General features: G+C 41.7%; 1 protein-coding gene across 1 annotated transcript in view; it reads right to left on the reverse strand.

Moving 5' to 3' along the window:
- PARD3B (par-3 family cell polarity regulator beta) overlaps positions 1–21,309 on the reverse strand; it is a 933,574-nt gene that overhangs the window by 603,805 nt on the left and 308,460 nt on the right.

Below are 21,309 nucleotides of genomic sequence, written 5' to 3' on the forward strand. Positions count from 1 at the left end.
AGCCAGATCCTCCCTTTGTATGAACTACCTCCTTGGGAATAAGTTTGCACTTCATGGATCGCCTAAGCTCCTTTAGCCGTGCAACTCATGAATTGTTGGGTCAGTGCACTGATGAACTGAAAGGCAGTGCGGCTTCCAAAAATCCTGACTTCCTTGTAAAGAATTACTTATGCTAGAGGAGCGCTTACTCATTATGTTTCTGACTACATATTTGTGTAATCTTTTCTGTTGTCAAAGTTGCTTATTCCAAGAAAACAGGAACAGTAAATGCAGCACGAATAATTATTGGGGTAAGGGCTCAAGAAATAAGATTGATTGGTCAATTAAGGGCAGGATTAAAGGTGAGGATTAGGGAAAGTGCCGGAAAACTAGCACCGGCTGGACCCTTGGCCTTAATATCCTCCATCTTGGTTTCTTTTCCTTCTTTCAAGCTTCATGGAGGCGAAGGAGGATTTGGTAACTTTTCAGGCAAGGCCGAAAGGGGTAAGAAGTAGGTCCTCCTGCCAGCCAGCTGCAGCTAGTCATCCCGGTCAGACTCGGCTCTGAGGAGGGGATGTGAGAAGACTACCTAAGTAATAATAATAACAATGATGGTATTTGTTAAATGCTTACTACGTGTCAAGCACTCTTCTAAGCACAGGGGTAGATCATCAGGTCCCACATGTGGGGCTCACACAATTCCATTCCCATTTTAAATAAGTAATTTATGACTGATTTCCAATTTTAATGATAAGATGTGCCCACACATTTGCAGTGGCAATTAACATAAAGGCAATATTTAACTTACAAATACAACAATTTAATTTTTGAAAATAGTGATACGGCCTTGGTTTGGCAGTTCGGCATTTCCACAAGGGGAACAGGTATTGAATCCCCATTTTACAGATGAGGGAATTGTGGCCCAGAGAAGCAAAATGGCTTACCCCAAGTAACACAGCAGGCAAGTAGCAGACATGGGATTAGAACCCATGTCTTCTGACTCTCAGGCCCGCTCTTTCCACTAGGCCACGCTGCTTCGCATAACAGCCTCTTTAAAGAGCCTGTCTGGTTGGTCAAGGACCCAGATGGGTGTCTAGGCATGAGAACAGCTGAGAGTCCAGTCTACTGACCATGGCGTGGCTGAGGCTGGGCCCACCGTTCTCTTTTGCCACTAAGCAAGTAGCAGCGTGAACAGATTAACTGGTCCATTCTGGGCCAGCTGCTGCCTGTGTCTGGTGGCAGCAGTGACAGTGAAGACATGGTAGCAGGGGATGGGGCCCTTATACCCTCCCGGTTTCTCTCTTCCACCTCTCTTCTTTTCTCTTTCCTCTTTCCTTCTCCCCTTTCCCCCCCTAGACTTCTGCCATCCTCCCTACCTCTCTCCCTCTGTCTCTTTCTTATCACCCTATTCCCATCTACCTACAGTAGCCCTCTCCCCTCCCCCCCAGCCCTGCCCCACAATAATTTCCCTAACCTTGGTTCCAAAACCACAATGTAGTCATGACTAGCGATCATTAAAAACAAAATGAAGCAACGAAAAAGAAGTCAATAAATTTAAATAATCACAACAGGAATTTGGGAATAACGCAATTCCATTTCCATTTTAAATAAGTAATTTATGACTGATTTCTAATTTTAATGATAAGATGTGCCCACACATTTGCAGTGGTAATAAACATAAAGGCAATAGTTAACTTACAAATACAACAATTTAATTTTTGAAAAGTAGTGATACAGCCTTGGTTTGGCAGTTTGGCATTTCCACAATGGACAACATTAGCACCATTTCATTTCCTTTTGCCTTTATAATATTACCTTAGCATTGTTACAAAGTTCTCAGAATACCAATGCAAATCAAAGTCTCATTTCAGTGAAACAGCATTACCACAAGAACACTTTATGAAAAGCCACTACTGTGCATTCTTAGTACCCGAATCTCAATGATAAAATACAGATTTCATTTATTTTTACAACAAAAAAACTTTTTTTTAATAACATCTGGAATTCCCAGCTCTCATTTCTCCAATTCCTAACCTCAGAAGAGAAAGAAGCATTTCAGGAGTAGGGGCTCAGACTAGGATTTATGGGACATTTCTCATCATACAATAATAACAACCCTTTGAATGATTAAACATGCATGTCTGCAGGAAACAGCCACAAGGCAAAACAGAATAGTTCTGGTTGGGTAGGAATTGATCTTCTAAGTTCTAATAAGGATACAGGAAACCCTGCTCTTCCGCAACTGAAAGAATGTTGATCAAAATTACCTGAAATATATACATTCGATATTTGAAGCCTTTGAGAGATGGCTCTATTGCAGTGAAGTCCTTTTCCCAACCCATGCTTTGGATCTTTTTTCTTTTTTTAAAACCATTTTACAAAGTACAGTAGAATCCTTAACGCCAGAGCTCAGTGATATCAATATCTACTACTTAATCCTGGTGAGTCTTCAGAGTACACAATGTAATTTTATTCAGATTCAGGGGAATGGCTGCTTGGATACAGTGAGGACTGTCATGGAAGTAGAAGTGAGATTTTAGAAGAAAATTGTCATGTGGTAATCTGAACTATTATTTTGTATATTCCAGTCAGCCTGGAGGGTGGTGGTGAGGGGGAAGGTGGGGGTCAACAGGAGAGTGGAAGGGAAGGTGTGTGTATGTCTGTGTGTGTGTGTGTGTGTGTGTGTGTGTGTAAGAATCAGGAGAAAACAGAAGATTAGCTGTCTCTCCCTCCCTTCCTTTCTTCCCCCTCCCCCTTTCCTCTGCTCTTTCCTCTTCTGCCTGGGCTCTGGTCCCTAGAGCACTCTATGTTACCTATTAAAAGTCCGGAATTTGCCGGTCCCATTAGATTGTGAGTTCCACAAGGCAAGCATCTTGTCTTTTACTTCTATTTTATGTTCTCAAGTGCCTAGTAGAGTGCTCTGCAAGCTTCTTGTGGGCAGGAAACATGTCTAGCAACTCTGTCAAATTGTACTCTCCCAAGTGCTTAGTTTAGTACTCTGTACATAATAAGCGCTCAATAAATATGATCAATTGATTTTTTGAAAGAGAACCAGATCCCCCAGGGCTCAAGCTGGATAACTAATCAACTCAAAGACAAATCCATCTGGGCCCTGCCCAATACTGCCTCTCTCCTTCCCCTCCCCAGCCCCACAGTCACCACCTTCAGGAGCTGGAGAAGTGGAGAATGACCTATTTTGCCCTGCCCCAGGCTGAGGCAAGCAGACAGAGCCTCTAGCTTCCCTTCTGCATCCAGGAGAGGAGTGAGTTTCGGTTAAGCCTCCTTCCGCTACACGGAGTCTCTGGTAGAAAGCGGCTGCGGGGTCTGGCTCTTCTAGACTGTGACCCCCTTGTTGGGTTCGGATTGTCTCCATTTGTTGCTGACTTGTACTTTCCAAGCACTCAGTACAGTGCTCTGCACACAGTCAGTGCTCAATAAATGCGACTGAATGAACAAATTAATCTTGTTGTAGTGGAGTTCACTGGAACCTGACACTGGGAATGGAATTGCTTGAGAGTAGGCTCGGTAAATTATTGCCCACAGGGTCAATAGCCGCTTTTACTGCTGCTGGGAAGGAAAAGGATAGGTATCACACAGCAGAGTTCCCTTCTCTGGGGCTGGTCACCACAGTTTTCTCTCTTCCTTCAAAATCCTCCTAAAATCACATCTCCTCCAAGACTTTCCCCAACAAAACCCTTCATTTTCCCACCTGCCCTCCCTTCTGTATTGACTGAACACCTAACTATGGACCCCTTAAGCATATTGATACCCCAGCCCCACAGTCTTGTCTTATGCCATCGAGTTGTTTCCGACCCATAGCGACACCACGGACACATCTTTTCCAGAATGCCCCGCTCTCATTCTGCAATCATTCTAGTAGCATATCCATGGGTGAGTTTTGACTTGCAGCTTGAATTCCATTCCATTCAAGCTAGGAATGGAATGGATAGGCCTCTGCTAGACTCTCCCTTCTGTAGCCCAGACTGAGAAGAGTACTGGAAACTCTCCAGGTGCAACCCTGAGAGGCATTCCCACAGTACTTATGTAAATATTCCTATATTCAACTATTTGCCCTATCTGTCATTTATTTTAATGCCTGTAGTCTGCATTCAGTAAGCTCCTTGTGGGGAGGGACTGCTTCTACCAATTCTGTTGTAATGAACTCTTCCAAGTGCTGAGCTAGTGCGCTCACACAGTAAGCACTTAATGAATAAATCATTCCAAGTACAATGCATATGGTTGCTGAGAAGCAAGAAAAAATTTATTCCTGATATTTCTAAAATCTGAAATTTCACCTAAAACAAAGAAGCAGGCGAATATTTTACATATATTCCCTTTAGGCTTTGTGGCATATGCTATTTCTGTTTTGAACATATCTTGTAATGGATCAGAAATTTTTAAGGAAATGCTAATGTGTGCAACAGGGAACAGAAATTCATTTCTTTTTAATGAGTTGCACAGCAGAAACACATACGTTTTCAGGGATCAGTACACTCCAGGACTCAACACACTGCAGGCACTTAATAAAAATTATGCAACAAGTATTATGTCACCTGAGCAGTTGAATTTGATCTCAAGCACAAAGCCATCTTTAAACTCCAAAGCAAATAGAGCTAGTTTTCGTATCACGTTCCCCACTAGGTGAAAAGAGGCCCGCGAATTGTTTGTGTAGCCCTGCCTAAGAACTCCCTTCCAGCCCGTCCAACTGGATTTTATGTGGCCGTTTATTTTGTAAAGCTCTATAAGGTTATTAGAAGAAGATCACAGATAATCTTTTGGATTTCTTCATAGATGCTCACATCTTTCTAACAGGGAAGAGGCAGCAGCAGCAGGGTGAGTAAAGTGTACTTGTACTCCCAGGAGTGGCTATCTCCTTCTCCAATTCAGTTCTTCAAATACCAAATAACAAAGGACTTGGAACTTATTTAGCCTTAGCATTATAAGAAGAAATAGAACATTTTTGAACACTATTCTGTTGAGATAAACCTTTAATGCTCCTCTGATCCTGAATGTATGCCAAGCCTTTTCCTTTTCATTCTAAAAGTTCAGATAAATCTATAGGGCTATTGTGAGGCTGCTTGGTGACTGAATTCGCTATACTCAGTTCTTACTTTATGAATAACAATTCCATTCTTCAATGGAGAGCACTACCATTTTCAACATTCTTCTGGTGGATATTACATCAATTAAGAAGACCACTTTAGGGGAGAGGAAATAAAGAAAAATGCTGATTGGTTAGAGTGGTACTTTATAATTAAATTTCAACTCCACAGGGGACACCTCCTTATCTATAGTGGATAGAAAAGAAAAGACATGGAGCTCTCAGGAATGTTACTAGGCAATGCTGAACAAGAACAGCTGAAAATGAACAAAGTTTCATATGAATTTTAAACTGCCTTTTGTGCCCTCAATGTCACTATGGTGAGGGAAAACAGTTTCAGGAATAAATTTTAGTCATATTCTGAAATAGACTGTAAACTCCTTGTGGGCAGGGGTCATGTCCATTCACTCATTCATTCATTCATATTTATTGAGCGCTTTACTGTGTGCAAAGCACTGTACTATTCATTCATTCATATTTATTGAGCGTTTTACTGTGTGCAAAGCACTGTACTTGGAAGAGTACAATGCAACAATAAACAGACTCATTCCTTGCCTATAATGAGTTTACAGTCTACCAACTCTTTTGTATTGGACTCTCCCAAGCCCTTGGAAAAGTGTTCTGCACGCAGTAGAAGTTCAGTAAATATCATTTATAAATTGATTGATCAGTTGTTTGAAAACAGTAGAATAATTAGCTCTTCCTATTATAACATAGCACTACCTGCTTTCCAAAAGCCAGGTAAGGAATTATGATGACAGAGACAATATTGAGATGCGATTTTATAGAAACATTCACTCACATAAATCAAAGTGGCTTATAGATGTGAACTAACTGCCAGTACTATTATCCACAATTAACAAATGGGGAAATTGAGATGGAGAGATGATTCCATGGAATTCCTAGTAGAAGTTTATTCTCCTGGTTTTCAAAGCAGTTCTACAGTTCTTAGGCCAATCTGCTCCTCTGAAAATCATGCTGATCACATTTAGATGAAACACCTAATGCTTTAGAACATCTGGCTTATGCAAAAACATGAAGGAAGAAATTTCTGGCATTGTTACATGAAACAAATACCAAGAACTCTTGAGCCAGCTGGATGCCACCAAAATCATTGATGTTCTGACAAAGTGTCTATTCTTTCCATACAGAATAATAAAGGGAGACTTTTGCATTGTTATATAAGGCAATCATATCTATTTTGGAAATTCATGGGTTACATACAATCCATCTGAACACAATCCTTCCAACTTAGGACAGCAAAAGAATAGCTGAGCAAGACAATTATGTACGGGACCAGAGCTGAATCCATGACGAATAAGCCCTCATTTTCTTCCCTTCCCACCCCCCATAATTATCTCTATCTGCTCCTGGAACCCCATTGTTCAGAAGAGCTTGAGAGAAAAAGTGAAGAAATATATCTAAAGAGTCTATTCAGCACAGAACATGGCACCCCCTGCTTTTTAAAATCTATTTTTGCTGATAAGTTTGAAGGATTTGACTATCGGGGACTGGGAACAAAAAACGGTTGTCGTGCCAATCTATGGTAGTAATAATAATAATAATAGTAACCATAGTGGTTACATGCTTATTAAGTGCCAAGCACTGTACTAAGAGCTGGGGTAGACTCAAGACAATCAGGTCGTACAACCAGAGGCAGAGGGCAGGGTATGGGGCTGGATGCATAGCATTAGACTAGGGAGAATAGACGGTGAGATGGAGCACAATATAACGGACTAGGGGTCAGAGGATTCAATCCCTCAAAAATATTAGGGGCAGAATCTGACAGTGGTCAGGCTGACACAGGGCCATTCAACCCTGTTGAGGAAATGGGTTCCTCACAGCTCCTCCACGGCAGAAACATGTCCCAACCGTGGAATGGTGACCGCCATTTTCCTCTTGGGGAATTACTGAAGTGGGGTCTTGCACTGACACTGGAAGTTTCCCTTCAAAAGCAGGGGCAAGTGAGGGTGTGCCTCTCGGTTCCGAAGAAAGGGCTGCAATCCTGTTTCAATAAATATGACTGCTGTGCTCAATAAATGTGATTTATTGATCGATATGTGCTTCCCAATCCCTAGTATAGTGATGGTGTTATTGAAGAGGTTGCCTTCCTTTAAAGAGAGTAGGGGAAATGGTAAAACAGATTTCTTAACTCTCTTTGCTTGTTTAAATCAAGTACCATACCTAACTGTGAGGTTGTTTACCCTTGGAAAAGGACAAGAATGACAGATCAACGCTTCTCCTTTTTTATAGAGGTGTAAATAGAAGAAATGAGTTTAACTTGTCACAGGAGAGTTGTGTTAGATATATGAAGAGATTCTTGACTACCAGGGTGATTCAACACCAAAGTAGGCAAGAAAGGGAGAGAAGAGCTCAAATTCAGAACCCAGTTAATAACAGAAATGACAGTCATCATTCGTGGCTGGAAACAGGGGACTGGATGTATGAAGATCTCTTGCAGCTCTATGAATCTATGATTACCAAAACATTTCCAATCTGCTAGTTAATGTTTTAGGATTTATAGTTACACTCTCCTTTCAATTGATGAGATTTCTAGTGCTTTTTTATAAAGAAGCAATTCCATTTGCTCTGAACACCGTGCTAATGCAGTTTTTCCCAGTGCACACTGGTATATGACCTCTATCTTCTTTAGACCGAATGTCAGACTAGACCGTTTAGACCGTTGTGCTGACTCCGCATAATTCATAATCTGGAGTATATCTTTTTTATGCCTGCTTCTGAAGCAGTCTTGGGTACATAGTGGATTTTAGGTAGCTCCACCAAGTTTAATAATACTCAAAACTTTCAAGGTCAACTACTATAGTTTCCAAGTACTTAATAGAGTAGAATGCATTCAGCCCGTGTAGAATAAATATAACTACAACTTTGCTCCGCACATAGTAAGCGCTCAATAAATACTATTGAATGAATGAATGAATGACAATTCGGCAACAGATAGAGACAATCCCTGCCCAATGACGGGCTCACAGTCTAATACTATCTTCACCGGTTGCCCTCTTTTCTCCCTTTCCCTCTGCTTTTCCTTCCCATCCCCCAGCTTCTCTGACCTCTCCTTACTCTCTGTCACCTCCCCTCTGAATTCATGAAGAAGCACGGCCTAGTGGATAGAACACGGGCCTGGGAGTCAGAAGGACCCGGAGTCTCATCCTGGCTCCACCGCTCGTTTGCTGTGTGACTCTGGGCAAGTCACTTCACTTCTCTGGGCCTCAGTTACCTCATCTGTACATTGGGGATTAAGACCATGAACCCTGTGTGGGACATGCTGGACTGCATCTTTGCTCTTGATTCTATTTATTTGCTCTTGATTCTATTTATTTGCTATTGTTTTAATGAGATGATCATCCCCTTGATTCTATTTATTGCTATTGTTCTTGTCTGTCCGTCTCCCCCGATTAGACTGTAACCCATCAAAGAGCAGGGACTGTCGCTATCTGTTACCGATTTGTACATTCCAATTGCTTAGTACAGTGCTCTGCACATAGTAAGCGCTCAATAAATACTATTGAATGAATGGATGAATACTATCAATTCTACTAGTACGTCACCTAGTATGTCACCTGGTACGTCACCTCTCCTAGTCCTCCATTTACTAGTACTCTGTCTTCTGTTACTAAATCTAAGGGTACTATTCCTGGAGACTACTAGTACTGTTACTGGAGACAGGAGCAGGTCCTTTGCTTAGAAAGGAGGGAAAACAGAGAAATAACTGATGGGAAAAGTAACCTACAGGACAGACGGCACTTGAAGAGGCAGTAGAAAAGCCAATGTGGTAGCACTCTGCATGATACGCCTCCAAAAATAAGTGGATCCATTCTTACTCACTTTACAGCTCGTTGGTGGTCCCCTAAGAAAACCCGAAGTCAACACTTAGGAACATGGCCACCTCTCTAACAGACTCTTGTCCGGGTGAGAAATTCAGGGGTCAGTCTAACAGTTGTCCTGCCAAGGTGAGCTACCTTCATGATCAACTTCTGGGTTCAAAGGTTTACACTAAAGAAGAGGAATGATAAACACTAAGCTGGGATTCACACAGAAAAGAACTCATCTCAAAATTAGATCGTTAATGTTTAGTACAGTGCTCTGCACACAGTAAGTGCTCAATAAATATGACTGAATGAATGAAAACAAAATCCCTCTTCCTGTGACCCAGAGAAACTTGCTTTCCCAGAACCACTGACTTCTGCAAAACAGCAAACTTCCCAAAGAAGACATAATAATGTTGGTATTTGTTAAGTGCTTACTAGGTGCCAAGCAGTGTTCTAAGTGCTGGGGGAGATTCAGGGTAATCAGGTTCTCCCACTTGGGGCTCACACACTTTTAATCCCCATTTTACATATGAGGGAACTGAGACACAGAGAAGTTAAGTGACTTGCCCACAGTCACACAGCTGACAAGTGGCAGAGCCGAGAGTCGAACTCATGACCTCTGACTCCGAAGCCCAGGCTCTTTCCCCTGGGTCACACTGCTTTTCCAAGACATGAGTTAGAACCTAAACCCCACTTGTCTCAAGAACCCTGCTCCTGTTTTTGGAGCGATAATGGATACAACTGAGACCCCCCGGTATCTCCCAAAGAATCCTTAGGAAGGTGGTATCTCACCAGATTCCTGGAAATAGGGAAATGGCTTGGCTCAGAGCACACCTCTTCTTGAGTCCCCGAGATAGCTTCAGGGGGCCTCTTCTTGAGTCCCCGAGATAGCTTCAGGGGGCCTGGGGCTCTGCTGGGTTTTTGCTGCACAAAGCCACAGAACCTCCAGCTCGGTGGACCCTCTGGCTCAGTGGGGTTGTTGGCCTGTGGACAGGGCTCATTAAAACCTCTGCTTGTTTCTCTGAACCTAATGACAGAAAGAAACGCTGGCAGGGAGGAGGGAGATCACGGTCCCCAAGGAGGCAACCTCACTGCAGTGTCCTTACAAAGAAGCACGATTTAGTAACTCTAGGGATCCCCTAAGGCAAGAGGGGAACATAGTTCTCTGTCTCTACTGTTATTTTTTGAAAATCTTTGTAAAGTCCTTGTGGCAATCACAGCTGACTTCCTCCCGTATCTCGATTTCTCTTGTAATGGGGTAACTTCAAAAGAAAGTAGCCTGTTAAAAGAAATGCAAGAAGCTGAATGGAGGAAGTTTAGTAAATTAAGCAACACTGAGAAAGAAAAGGATCACCGTCTTGAAACTTGAAATGATGGTTTTCAATTTGGAATGTGTACTTTCTCATGAAGGGAATAAAGGGCTGACTCCGGGGCTGGAGACTGCAGACCAATCAAACGCCCATCAAAATATCAATTGAAAAGGTCATTCCAATGACAATGATTTTTCTGCCTGCTGGTTTTGTATATAATTAAAAGAGTGGAAAAAATATATGCACATCACCCATTTTGAGTAGCAACCACTTATCAAATCTAACAGTTGTCCAGCCTGCTATTTAGTAAATAGTAATAAATATTACAGAAGCATGAACTTGCCAAATTGACTGGCTAGAGACACCGATTAATTGTCAGCTGATAGCCTCTCACTCAGAAATAACCATCATATAACACCCAGATGTAATAAAGCTGTTATCTGAAGGAGAAATCACATTCAAATAGAGAAGCCCTCTTTAGACTAATTCCAAAATCAGAAATTGCTGATTATTACAATTGTGAAACAACAGAATTTTAGAATGAAATGGAAACATTAAGATTGGTCTACGATATCAAGAAATAATCCCGATATGTTCTATTTCTACCAAAAATCCTCTTTATAAAATCAATAAAATGCTTCTGTTGGTTTATTCAAATGGGACCTCTAGTTTAGGTGCCTGGTATCTTTGTCCGGAAACAAATTCTTTATATGTTCTAAATTTTAACTAAATTTTGTCCTCAGTATAAAGCTATTAAAAAGATCAGTGATAAAGTGCTACCACTTTAATATCCAAATAGAAGAATGCTATTTTTTATTTCTCTCATATGACTAATGAGAGGGTTGAAAAATCTTGACTATTAAAGACGATGTTATTGCAGGAATTCATTAATGCTTATCACATATTGCAAACCAATTTAAAAAGCAATCCTTTTGAAAAGATTTGAACAGATATTCTTGTTTTTTTCTTTTCTATTCCCTGAAATGGCATCCTAAACATAAAATGGCCATAGCTTTTCATAAAATTTTTGATAAATCAACCAACCAATCAATCAATGGCAGTGGAAAGAGCACGGGTTTGGGAGCCAGAGGTCATGGGTTCGAATCCCGACTCTGCCACTTGTCAGCTGTGTGACTGTGGGCAAGTCACTTAACTTCTCTGTGCCTCAGTTACCTCATCTGTAAAATGGGGATTAAGACTGTGAGCCTCACGAGGGACAATCTGATTACCCTGTATCTACTCCAGCGCTTAGAACAGTGCTCTGCACATAGTAAGCATTTAACAAATACCAACATTATTATTTACTGAGCACTTAGAGGGGGCAGAACCCTTTACTAAATGCTTGGGAAAGCACAATACAATAGAGTTGGATTCTTGCCTTCGAGGAGCACACTGTATACTTGGGAATGAAGACATTAAAATAAATTATAAATAGTTGAAACAGAAGAGTCTAAAAATTTGTACTTAAGAGTTGTGGGGCTAGGGGTTGGGTAACAGAGTTCTTAAGGGCACAGATCCACATAAATAAGTGAACTGAAGGGATGGCAAATAGGGGAGGGAAATAAGAGGTTAGTCAGGGAAGGCTTCTTGGAGATGATTTGATTTTAGGAGTAGGACATGGAAGATGGGGAGAGTGTTGTTCTGTCAGATATAAAAGGGGAGGGAGTTCCAGGACAGAGGGAGGATGTCAGCAGGAGATAAAGAGAAACAAGATCAAGGTACAGTAAATAGGTTGATGTTAGAAGAGTGAACCATGAAGGCTGGATTACAGAGGGAAATAAGAAAGACTAAGTAGGAAGGGGAGAGTTGACTGAGGGACTCAAATGACAATGATGGCATTTGTAAAACCCAATGGCAAGGAATTTCTGCTTGATGTGGAGATGATGGGCAACCATTGGAGAGGTTCTTGAGGAGTGGGAAGATGTATGCAGAATGATTTTTTTGAAAAATTGATTTGGGCAGCAGAGTGAAATAAGGACTGGAGTAGGGAAAGGCAGGATGCAGAAAGGTCGGTGACAGGACTGATGCAATAATGGAGGTGGCTTCTGATAAGTGCTTGGATCAGTGTGCAAGCAGAGGAAAGAGCAGATTTTAGAGACACTGTGAAGACAGAACCGATGGAATTTGGTGGCAGACTGAATATGCAGGTTGAAAGAGAGAGAAGAGTTGAAGCCAAGGAAGCAGCATGGCCTAGTGCATAGAGCATGGACCTGGGATTCAGAAGACCTGAGCTCCACCACTTGTCTGCAGTTTGATCTTGGCCAAGTCACTTAACTTCTTTGTGTCTAAGCTACTTTGTCTTATATTGATGCTATTGATGCCTGTTTACTTGTTTTGGTATCTATCTTCCCCTTCTAGACTATAAACCCATTGTGGGCAGGGATTGTCTCTCTTTATTGATGAATTTTACTTTCCAAGTGCTTAGTACAGTGCTCTGCACGCAGTAAGAACTCAATAAATATGATTGAATGAATGAATAAAATGGGGATTAGGATTGTGAGCCCTTACGTGGGACAGGGACTGTGTCTAACCTGATTAGCTTTTATCTATCCCAGTGTTTAGAATAGTGCTTGAGCCATAGTAAGTGCTTAACAAATATCATAAAAAAAGAAGTTTCTGGGTTTATAAGTCAGGGAGGATGGCGGTGCTTTCTACAGTTATGGGAAAATCAGCAGGGAGGACAGGGATTGAGTGGGAAGATGAGGAGTTCTGTTTTGGAGATTTAAGTTTGAAGTATTAGCAGGACATCCAATTGTTGATGTCCAGAAGGAAGGAGGAAGTGTAAAACTGCAGAAAAGCAGAGAGGTCAAGGCTGGAGAGGTAGAATTGGGAATCATCAGTGCAGATGGTAGTTTGTGCCATAGGAGCAAATGTGCTCTCCAAGGGAGTGGATGTAGATAGAAAACAGGAGGTGAGCCAGTTCTGACCCTGGAGAGACTTTGATGATAATAATAATAATAATAATGGTATTTGTTAAGCACTTACTATGTGCAAAGCACTGTTCTAAGCACTGGGGTTGATACAACGTAATCAGGTTGTCCCATGTGGGGCTCACAGTCTTAATCCCAGGATTAATCCCATCATTTACAGATGAGGTAACAGGCACAGAGAAGTTAAGTGACTTGCCCCAAATCACACAGCTGATAAGTGGCAGAGCCAGTATTAGAACCCACGGCCTCTGACTCTCAAGCCCGTGCTCTTTCCACTAAGTCACGCTGCTTCTCATGATAGACAGGGGATGACTGAGAATATGTGGTCAAAGAGATGGGAGAATTAGGAGAAGACAGTTACAATGAAGCCAGGAGAAGGGGGTAGTCCACAGGGTCAAAGCCAACTGAGGTAGATTCAGATGGAGTAGAAGTCACTGGAATTAGACAGAAGGAGGTCACTAGTGACCTTAAAGAGGGCAGTTCCATGGAGTGGAAGGGACAGAAGCCAGATTGGAAGGGGTCAAGGAGGGGAAGTGAAAGCAGCAGGTGTAATCACCAGTTCAAGGTATCTGGAAAAGACGAACAGGAGAGAAAATGGGGTCATAACTGAGGGAACAGACTGGTTAAGGGAAGGGATTTTTAGAATAGGGATGAACAGAAGGAAAAATCTGCCATTACTATTTAAGGCCTTCCCAAAAAGTCTTAAGAAAAATGTTACAGAGGGTTGGGAAAAAGGGTAAATTGAGCTTCTATACAGAGGTATTGACATTTATTTATAAATAACTACTCTGCTTTTATTAATTGCATTATACACATTAGCTTTTGATTTCTACTTCTCAACTGCATGGCCTAGAGCCAAATTGACTTTTTAAAGTACACTCCATGATAAAACACAGATCTGCAACACTGTAAGTGAATTTCAATCTTAATACATACTATACTATTCATTAAATGCATTCTTAACCCATAGGGTTAATCTACAGTATTAACTTGAATTTAACAGAACTAATATTCATTCCCTTTGGATTAAAACCCAAATGCAGAAGCTTTTACAGCTATAAAGAAATCTATTTAGTCGGAAAAAAATTGTGGTGCCACATCCTTATTAACAATATCAGTCTCTTTCCCTCCTGAATACTGCCCAAGTTACCGGATTTTACAGAGTCCAAAAGGAAAAGGGGCAGAAAGGAAAGAGGGACGCAGGAAGGTAACTGGGAGATCTGGACAGAAACAGTAGAGACAGAAAGGAGATGAGGTGGAGCAAGGAAGAGGAAAATAAGACAGGGCAAGGTAAGGATTGAAGAGGAAAGAGAGACAGGAGGGGAAAAGGAAAGGAAACAACAGGAGTGGAGATTTTGGACAGGGATAGAGAAAAGGGTTTTGGGGAGCAACTCATGAAGCCAGCTTCTGAAACTCTTGCTCCAAATCAATCGATCAGTGGTATTTATCGCGAGTTCAGTGTGTGCAAGACATGGTACTAAGTGCTTGGAAGTGTACAATACAAACGAGCAGCATGGCCTAGTGGATAGAGCAAGGGCCTGGGAGTCAGAAGGTCATTGGTTCTAATCCCGGCTCCACCACTTGTCTTCTGTGTGACCTTGGGCATGTCACTTCACTTCTCTGAGCCTCAGTTATCACACCTGTAAAATGATGGGGATTGAGACTGTGAGCCCACATGGGATAGGGGCTGTATCCAACCTGATTTGCTTGTATGCAGCTCAGTGCTTATTACAATGCCAGGCACACAGGAATCACTTAACGAATACCACAATTATTATTATTATCATCAGCAGAATTTGTAGGCATGTTCCCCACCAACAATGAGTTTACAGTGTAGAGGGGCAGACATTCATATAAATTATATACTGCACTATTATACTGTATAAATTATATGTTATATGATTAATTTATATTAATGCCTGTCTGCCCCTCTAAACTGTAAGCTTGTAAGCTCGAAGACTGTAAGCTACCAATCATCTCCTCTGCCACTGGCGGGCTAGCAGAGCGGTTCCCTTTTGAGATGAAACTCCAAGAAATGACTCAGGAGGGTCAGTTCTACTATGGCCGAGGGCCCGGGCAGCCTCGGTCACCAACAGACCTGGAAGTTTCTGGCACAGAAGACTATTTCGCTGCTAAATATCAGTAGCTGCCGCCTCCATTTCTTTTCTTCCCTGATCCTGCCACTGTCTCTGAAGCTGAGAGCTTCTCTCCCATCACTCTTGCGAAAAGTGAAAGGCTAAGACTAACCTTAGAAACCTTCGAATGGCACGACAAAACCCCAAAAGGCATTATGCGTCAGCTACAGTGGGACAAATGGTCACGTTGCACTTTCTTCTTCTGGACTATTCAGTCATTCATTCAATCATATTTATTGAGTACTTACTGTGTGTAGAACACTGTACTAAGCACTTTACTTTATACTTTACTAAGTACTAAGACTAGACTGGGTTAAACTGCCAGAATTTGAATGCTTTAGGAATTCTGTCTTTTACAGACATTTAAAAACCAAATGACAGTTTCGATTCAATATTTAAAGCTTCAAACCCTAAAGTGAAAGAGGTAAGTGCAGGAGAGAGACAACTTGGACATGGGTTTAACTCCTACCTGGGAGGCAAGGAGTGACCTAAAGGAGGCAATGAAGAACTGTGAATACCCAGCTCTCTACTAAGTGCTTGGGAAAGTACAATGTAATAGAGTTGGTAGACATGACCCCTGCTCACCAGGAATGTAAAATCTAGAGGGAGAGACAGACAATAAAATAAATTACAGAGAGGGGAAATGGCACAGTGGAAGGATAGGTATAAAAGTGTTGGTGGGGTGACTATCAGGTGCTTAAGGGATACAGATCCGATTCCATAGATTATGAAGAGATGTGGGCAGGTAGGAGAAATGACAGCTTAATCAGGAAAGGTGAAAGGCCTCCTGGAGGAGATGTGATTTTAAGAAGGCTCTGAAGGTGGAGAGAGTGGTGGATTGTCAGAAGAGGGTCGGGAGAGAGGGATTCCAGGCCAGAGGAAAGACTTGGGGAAGAGGTCAGAGATGGTACAGGCAAGAATGAGATAAAAAGAGGGACTGTGTCTAATTCTCACCTGTGTTATTTTCCAGATGCTACTACAGTGCTCTGCACACAATAGATGTTTAATAAATACTATAACTATTGCACAATTTGCCCACCATTCTTCAGCCCTCCTCTCCCATCAACATATATATTTACTGAGTACCTATTAAGGCATAGCACTACAAATTTACAAATAGTGGGAGCAACAAGAAGGACAACGTATATGCATTAAGAAATGCAAGCATGGAGGCAAACAGATATCTGCCCATGTCTAATTCTGCTTAAAGCAGTAAAGAGCTTTCCAGATGCAAGTGTTGGTTATTATTTTTCCAGCAATGGAAAGAAAGGCAAAATCTTGATAGTTTCCCCAGTCAGCTTTCATCACAATCATTATCAACCCAATCTTTTTTTCCAAATATATAGTTTCCCCATTCAGCTCTCAGCACAATTATTATCAATACAAATCAGTTCTTCCAAATGTGTTTCAACGCATGTTTCAGTTGGAACACCACTGTGGAATTAGGAAACATTCCTTTGACAACACACGCCTGTCTGGAAACATTGTAATGTGGTGTCAGAATACAGTTTTGGGCATGAGTGTGGAGTCGGTCACGTAATGAGCACCAGAACACGAGTTTGCAAAAATGCAAGGTTCTTCAGAAATGCAGACCTTGGGTTCTAGAAGAACTGACTATGTTTTCTAGGTACCCACAGTGTGCAGAGCCTGGGCTCACAAACCAGGAATAGGAAGCACAGTTCTGTCCTAGAAGAGCCCCCCATCCTACTTTCATCTTGAAGATGATGATTAAAGTGGCCTTAGAAGCAACGTGACCTAGTGGATAAAGCATTGGTCTAGGAGTCAGAAGGACAAATCCTGGCTCCTCCACACATCTGCTGTGTGACCTTGGGCAAGTCACTTGATTTCTCTGGGCCTCAGTTACCTCATCTGTAAAATGGGGATTAAGACTAAGACTATGTGGGACAGGGACTGTGTCCAACCCAGTTTGCTTCTATCTATCCCAGCACTTAATACAGTGCCTGGCACAGAGTAAGCGCTTTAAAAATACCACAGTTATTATTATATGATGTTTTATGGCATGTCCTCATTTCCCACATTTTCTATATTTTCAAGGTGAGTTTAGACATTTGAGGGTTAGGGGTCCTCCTTACCTTTAGATTTCTCCAGGAAGTTCAGGCCAAATTCCTTTTGGAAAGGCTACTACTGATGAACAGCTATACAATCATGGACAACCCGACTCTCAAAGTGATTTCAGACTAAAATGCAGTAAACAGAGATAGCAGAAGTACAAGAAGCAAAACTGCTTTCACGGACCACTCAAAAAAGCATTTGCACCATCAACAGATCGGGACTCTGACAACTGCTAAATCCTTATGCCACTCTACCATGCTATCGTGGATTGGCTTCTTTTTGACCCTTTCCCCATTTATGCCAGAGTGAAGCAGGATTGTGTACAGGTCCCGTTCTTGAATATCCAATTGGTGGCACAGAGGGGAAAGGAGGAAAAGAGGAGGAAAACAGGGTGAGAGAGGGAAAGGGGGCTGAGAGACAGTGGGTGAAGGAAAAGGGGTGAAGGAAGGAAGAAAGAAGAGAGGAGACAGAAGTAAGAAGGGAGAGAAGAGGGAGAGGGAAAGGAAGGGAGGATAGAGGGGAGAAGAAACAGGAAAGAAGTGGGAGAGAGGAAACAGATAAGAGAGAAGTTTCCCAATCCTGAATTTAAAAAGCTCTATCCACCTTGCTAATTGGTTCTCATTTTCAGAAGCCTCTTATTTATCCTTTATTCCTTTGGCCTCAGTAATATCTCCACTGGATACCTGAACAATGCTAAGATGAGGTTCATCCAGTGCAGCAGAATCTTTAAAAATAAATCCCCCATGAAGAGTGAAAACCAAGTTCAATCATTGACAAATGTGATTCTAGATTTAGAACAATACTCTGTGATTCTTTATGAGGAGCAGTATGGCCTAGTGGAAGGAGAAATAGTCTAGGAGTCAGAGAACCTGAGTTCTATTCCCAGGTCCACTACATGTCTGCTGTATGCCCTAGGGCAAATCACTTAACTTCTCTATGATTCAGTTATCTCATCTATAAATGGGGATTAAGACTGTGAGTCCCACATGGGTCATGCACTGAGTCCAATGGCATAATGGGTAGAGCATGGGCCTTGGAGTCAGAAGGTCATGGGTTCTAATCCCAGCTCCACCATTTGTCTGCTGCGTGACCTTGGGCAAGTCGTTTCACTTCTCTGGGCCTCAGTTACCATATCTGTAAAATGGGGATTGAAACCGTGAACCCCACATGAGACGGGGACTGTGTCCAACCTGATTTGCTTGTATCCATCCCAGCGCTTAGTTCAGTGCCTGGCACAAAGTAAGTGCTTAAACACTGGAATTATTATTATTATTATTGTTTATTATCTACCCTCTCATTTAGTAGAGTGCCCTGTACATAGTAAGCGCTTAACAAATACCATTAAAAAAAATTCCTAATGAGTATTCAAAAGGCAAATTCACTCACAGGACTGTCGTCATCCTTGCTATCAACCCTGAAGCTATCAATACTCAAAGAGCAGTAGTAGGCTATACAAGTCCTAACCCCCTTTGCCGTAAGTTAGCAAGAGCAGCTTACTTGTAACAGCAAACAAATCATCAGGTCCAAAGGACAATTTTCACCAACTCTGATTCAAATGACTTCCTTCTGGACTCCTAAGTAGAGAACTTTTCAGCTGAAAAAACCCTAGTCGGGTTTAATTGATCATCACAATTACTTAAAGGCAGATGACACCGAGGCTCTCAAAGGGCTTTAAGTTTGTCATTATTTACATATAGCTTCTGAATAAACATTAGGAGGAATGGCTAACACCACTGTTGGCAGAAGTTTCCAGGAGTACAAAGGGTAAAAATATTTCCATGCTTTGTGGCACCAAATGCAATGTGTGCATCCATCAATAAGTATGTCTTCACACCAACTGGTAGAGCAAAAACATTTGAATGCTAATTTTCTTAGTTCAGAGAAAGAGACCATATTGCATGTATATATTACATTATCAGCTGCTTAAAAAGCAAAAAATCCAGTGATTGCACCAAGACATAAAATATAATTGTCTTGACAAATATCTTACTTCTCCTCACAGTAAAAATGGACTGGATTTCTTCCACCTGTAAATTGTCTTTAACTTGAAATATATTTATCAAAGAGCACCCATACCTCAATAAATTAAACAGCATTTATTTTACTCTTGAAACCAAAAGAGGAGAATTTCCCAACTAAAGCTTCTCCATCACCTCCTCACCACACTGACTGTAATGATAATGATCAAACAATCGGTCATATTTACTGAATTCTTACTGTGTGCAGAGCACTCTACTAAACATTTGGGAGACTACAATATAGCAATTTAACAGACACATTCCCAGACACAGTCACATATCAATTGATTGATTAACTATCTTCTCTTCCCTCCTAAAAGTACTGCCCCCACTAATCCTCCCTCACTGCTATCTTCAATCCCTCACTCTTTTTTAGCTCCTTTCCTTCTGCCTTCAAACATGACCAAGTTTCTCCCACACTCACAAAGCCCTCTTTGGCTCCCGCAAGCCCTCCATCTATTGCTCCTTCTCCCTACTCCGGATCCTATCCCAAATCTTGCGACCGTCAATTTACATCTTCACTCGCTCTCCACCAACTCTTTTTTCGATCCACTAAAATCAGGTGTTTGACCCCTTCACTTCACTGAGATGGCAACTCTTCTAAGGTCACCAATGACCTCCTTGGAGCCAAATCCAATGGTCCCTACTCTGTTCTCCTTGACCTCTCGGCTATCTTTGATCTGTGTACCCTTTAAACTTCCTTGAAACACTTTCAGGCCTTGGTTTGGCTTACATGGTATCAACCTTGTTCTCTTCCTACCTCTCTGACATCTCAGTTTTGTTCTTTGGCTCCTGTTCTGCCTCTTGTTACTTAACTGTTGGTATTCCACAAGACTGTTTTGGCTGTGCTACACTTATTCAACTCGTTGGTCTCCCTGCCTCCAGCCTCTCTCTTCTCCACTCTGTAGGATAAGCTGATGCTTGGTTTGTCTTACTAAGGGTCACTTGACAAAGATCTCTCTCCTTCTTAAAACCCTTAGTTGGCTCTCCGTGTCCTGTTACATCTAGCAAGAATTCACATTTTGGTTCAAGGATCTACTTCACTTCACATTTTAATGTCTTCGCTTGCCACTCTCCAGCCTGCTCTCTTTGTACCTCCCAAAATAACTATCCATCTTGCTCTCTTGATTCTCTGGCCCCTGTTTCTCCCCTCATTCATTCATTCAACCGTATTTATTGAGCACTTACTGTGTGCAAAGCAATGTACTAAGCGCTTGGGAGACTACAATATAACAACAGACATATTCCTGCCCCCAATGAGCTCACAGTCTAAAGGGGGAGACAGACATTAGTAAAAGGATAAATAAATTACAAATATATACAGATATATACATATGTACTATAGAGATGGGAGGGAGGATGAATGAAGGAGCAGGTTAGAGCAGCGCAGAAGGGATTGGGAGAAGAGGAGAGGAGGGCTTAGTCAGGGAAGGCTTCTTGGAGGTGGTGTGCCTTCAATAAGGTTTTGAAGTGGAGGAGAGGAGTTATCGTTCTGATATGAGGAGGGATGTTGTTGAGTCCCCATGTGGGACTCCCTCCCACCCAAATTTGACAGACCACAGCTCTCCCCACATTCAAAGCCCTCTCTGAAAGCCAACCTCCTCCCACATGCCTTCCCAAATTAAAAAATCCCAAGTTCCAAGCATAAACTCCACAGCCATTTCTTCCCCTCATGTCTTTATTTATACTCATCCACATTACTCACGCATGCACACTTATTCATCTGTACAATCAATTATTCATTCTGACGACTCTATTTGTAAAGACTTTTAAGTCCATTTCCCCCACTGCAAAATAAGCAGAGAATGTGTCACTTGATTTTTTTCACTTTCCAAGCACTGCATCTAGTGGGTGCTCAAAAATTGCTAATACTACTATTTCCATTTTTTCCAGGTTACTAGCTATTTCTAATAGCCATTAATAAATTATATTAATA

The sequence above is a fragment of the Ornithorhynchus anatinus genome, chromosome 7, assembly GCF_004115215.2.
Source record: "Ornithorhynchus anatinus isolate Pmale09 chromosome 7, mOrnAna1.pri.v4, whole genome shotgun sequence".
NCBI classification, from domain to species: Eukaryota; Metazoa; Chordata; class Mammalia; order Monotremata; family Ornithorhynchidae; genus Ornithorhynchus; species Ornithorhynchus anatinus.